The sequence below is a fragment of the Pinus tabuliformis genome, chromosome 2_1 (assembly GCF_031772625.1).
Source record: "Pinus tabuliformis cultivar Carrire ecotype Pingquan chromosome 2_1, CPIR1, whole genome shotgun sequence".
NCBI lineage: Eukaryota > Viridiplantae > Streptophyta > Pinopsida > Pinales > Pinaceae > Pinus > Pinus tabuliformis.
In genome coordinates this window covers 50,416,155-50,420,425 of record NC_142299.1, presented here as the reverse complement: position 1 = coordinate 50,420,425, position 4,271 = coordinate 50,416,155, and the positions used below count along the sequence as shown (strand labels likewise).

The following is a 4,271-nucleotide window of genomic DNA, read 5'->3' as shown; positions in this document are numbered from 1 at the left end:
TTGCAACTAGTTTGGCGAGTTGTGATGTAATGTGGCTTCGGTAACTACACGCATGATAGTTTAATCAGGTGTAGGAGATGACCATAATGACAGTTCAAAGCACATTGAGATCAAGAAAGAAACATGGTACAAAAGGCAACAGTGAGGCTCCAATGCATTTCTATAGTAAGGTAGGTTTTTTACATTTACACAATGCCTCAGTCCCAGAGTGAAGTTTGTACACTTCAGTGTCAAGCTTGAGAAGTTTGTACACTTCAGGGACAAGATTGATAAGTTTTTATACTTCAAGGACAAGTTGGAGTGGTTGATAATGTTTTCCTTAGTTAGAGGGAGTGTTGATGTTGTTGCATCAAGGGGAAGACATTCTCTCTAGGTCATAATATAGACAGGTCGAAGTATTGGCCAGGGCCACAAAATGTCCCTAGAGAGAATGGCCCAAAGAGAATCAAGGCTTAGATTTCTCCCCAAATGGGAGATTGAGTACCTTTAGCATCAAGAAGGAGAGTTACCATTCAATTAGCATGCAATAATGGTAATATCCTAGGGTTTCACCATAGGTCATAGGTGTTGACCAGGTTCTAAGTGATGACTTGGATAATTGGTGAATTACTCCAAGTGATGACTTGTTGAGCATGATGTTGATGTAGGATAGTTTCCATGGGTAGTGGATTGACACATCAACATAGCTAGCTCATTCAACCTTTCCTTAAAGAAGATAACATCCATGGAAGTCATTATGAATACCTCCCTAGCTAAGAGGGAGTGTTGGTCTTTTATAGCTTCGTTTAGTCTTCAAAATTTGTATTAGCCCTCCAAAATTGACAAATACGAATTGCACTTCACGTCGTCTTCATAAGAAGAAAATTTGAATATCAAAAACATGAATTTTACCTCCAAAATGTAAAGTTGGCTCCTCCATTTCTCAATTCAACCCCAGTGAAGGGACACACCCATTCGGGCTCTTGAACCGCTTCTATATAGGCCATTCGTCCTCGTCAATAGAGTAAGAATTAAGACTAATTCTAAGATAAACTTTAGACCAATACGAGGAAGAATTTTAGGCTAATCTTAGGCTTAATCTACGACTGAAAAGAAGGACGAATCTGAGGCCTAGTCTAGGTCTCGAAAGAAGGACGAATTTTTTTAGGCTCAAGCTGACCAAATTTCTAAGACTACTCTTATGTTGGTTGACCGGATATGATCTAGGTTTGATTCTTGTTGTTCTTGTTCTTATTTTGACTAGAAAGAATAGATGTATTCCTTGTTAAATGGGCAAATTATCTAAGGAAAAAATTGTTAGGTTTCCCCTGTGTGGGTTTTCCCAGGGTAAATTTTGTGTCCTTTCGTCTGGTTGTCTCTTCTTGATCTTAATATCATTATTGTTCACTGTTTAAGATTTTCTATGTGTAATTGCTTGATGATGAATATGAGATAAATTAATGGATAAAATCAATGGAAGTAATTATCAATCTCAAAAATATGAAAAATCAACAATATGTGATATGTGATAGGTTGGAGGCAAAATTTCAAGCTTATGGTACATGAGGATGGGTGAAGTGTTCACCTAAAACATCGGACATCTCAGTTTTCTACACAATTTTTTCTATAATTTTTTTTTAACATAAATTCAAATTATGAAAATCTGCGGTTTATGATATGTGATATGCTCACTTGTTTAGAACTCACCATTGCATCACTTCAAATTCAATGTTTTTGCGACACATAGAACATTGCATTTTAGTGACATAATTTTATTATTTTCACGAGTATGTATTGAACAATGGCATTGTGTGTCAAATGGGACTTTGTTAGGTTAGATTGTAAGGTTGTGGTGATTTGTATTTTCATGAATATTAAAATTCTCAGGAGACATGTTTTGTTCCTCGTAGTGTTATTCATCCAGATCCGTCATTTCATGTTAATATCTTCATTGCACTTACTTGCAATGGCTCACTTGTGACTGCTTGAAGAGTTTTTTGAAAAATACTTCAAACAAACTATATTTCATTTGATATTTTAAAATATGTTAGAACTTAGACTTTTGTTATCCATATTGAAAATGAGATTGTTTTTCGGATTAATCACATCATTAAGATTTAGTCAACATTTTGAACCATCTAATACGATTCATCCTTAAGGCAAACATGTTTCATCTAAATGTGGTTCATCTAATATGGTTCACCTTTATTTTGAGAATGAACCACATTAGATGATTCAAAACGTTGAACAAATATTAATGATCTGATTAATCTAAAAAACAATCTCATTATTTTAAAATATAAATTTTCATAATTTAAAATTTGTATCTTCTGCGCCATGATCACTGATGGATTGTAAAGTATAATACCTAAAATTTAATTTAATTTCTTGTAAAAATACACTAGTTACACATAAAAGCCCCAAATCATAGGCCATTTATGCCCTATTTATTAAAATAAAAACTTTGTTCACTTAACATAATATTGGTTATCTTTAATGCATAAGTGAAAAAGATTCAGCCATATTTTAACCATAAAGGATCTCTTTCTTCAGAGTTTTGTAAGTCTTCTCTCCAAAGATGATAAAGGTAAATATTTTCAAATCTTTGTTCATCCAAAGAAGAAATGCATAACACATTGTCTCGGAGTTGTCTATAATGCGACTTTTTGAAGATTCCGGTGACGGAATCTGGCGAAGAAATTGAGGTCAAATCTTGATTTCTTGCAGTTAAAATGGTTTTTTAACTGCATATTTGGATTCAGCGCCCTGAAAAACCCCTGGGACGCTTTCATTGTGCAGAAACTAGCTATCAAACTTGCGATTCCAATAATTCTTGCCGGATTTCGACTGGAAAAATCCGCCGGAAAGACTTTCAAAAAGTCGCGTTATAGACAACTCCCATTGTCTCTCTCCTAGGATTCAGTGAAAAACATCTTAGTGTTACAAATTAAATTGGTTCAGTCTTCTTTGTTAACAGAAAACCCCCAATCCATAACAGTGGATAACAGAAAACCGCCTTTTTGCCCAGCGGATTAACAAATAACCCCCAATCCATAACAGCGGATAACAGAAAACCGCCATTTTACCGACCGGAAGGGGGTGGCTGAGAATTGAACCCTGTCTTGTAACGATATTCAGCGCTGCCATGGATTTATGTAGAAGAAACACTTTGGAATAAAATACAATCGCGTCGACAGCAGGGATCGAACCTGCGCGGGCGTAGCCCAACAGATTTCAAGTCTGTCTCCTTAACCACTCGGACATATCGACAAGATGTTGATGATCTTGAAATATTCATGTATTGATATTAACCCTTTGCAATTTACAAAAGGAGAATTTTATTGAAAGAGCAAAATCATGAAATATCTTTTATTAATTCAAGTCGTCTCTTGTTGTCCACGAAGGCCAAGCCGATGAGACTTCATCGATTTTATTTTTTCAAAATAAGTAGTTTGTCCTCTTCTGATTTATTTAAATGTGTTTTTGGAAAAATCAAAATCTCTGAAACGCTTCCGTTTTTACGAAACGGAGAGAGCTTTGAAATATCAATATATTGCAGTAAATAAATAATAATAGATAAATATCTTGTATTTATTAATGGTTGTGATTAACCTTTTAGTTTTTTTTTTTTTTTAATAAAATCATGGAAATTTATATAGTATTTTTCTATGTTTTTTTTTAATGGGAGGGGATAGTTCCTTTTAGAAGCATTATGGGCCCTCTTTTTTGTACATATACGTGTCAGCTTGACAACCGTCACATCGGGACAAATACATTACAAACACATAGATGTTGTTGTGCAGCGGTACCGGAATATACGTCATGGGACCAAATACGTTGCAGCATCCGCGCAGCTCCACAGGACTCAAACGCGGCCGAGGGGTGTGCAAACCATCCGCCTCGCCCGCAACATCATGCACTCATGTGCTGTATTTTTCTATGTTATTACAAGACTTTGTTCTAAACATTTTTTTGTTAAATAAAATTATGGGAATTTCTAGAGTATTTTTTTTTTTTTTTTTATAAGACTTCGTTTCAAGGGAATTAAAGAGAATCGAATCTATAATTAATAACAATTAATAATAATATCAAATAATTATACATCTAGTTTTAGATCACTTAAGCTAATCCTACAAAGATTTTCTAAATACATTCGAATTGTATATACATGAAAATAATAATACAATATAAATACATCAGCCTATGTCTCGAGATAGCTAGTTCATTTTGGACATATAATCTCTTGGTTGAGTGAATATCTCAACCACACACTAATTTAGAAAGCTAACTAG

The 4,271-nt window shown here is 34.4% G+C and overlaps 1 non-coding gene across 1 annotated transcript; it reads right to left on the bottom strand.

The window, feature by feature from the left end:
• Nucleotides 1-3,167: 3,167 nt before the first annotated feature.
• TRNAS-UGA (transfer RNA serine (anticodon UGA)) lies at nucleotides 3,168-3,249 on the bottom strand. The gene has a single exon. It is a non-coding gene; the product is annotated as a tRNA-Ser (tRNA).
• Between the last annotated feature and the right edge of the window lie 1,022 nt (nucleotides 3,250-4,271).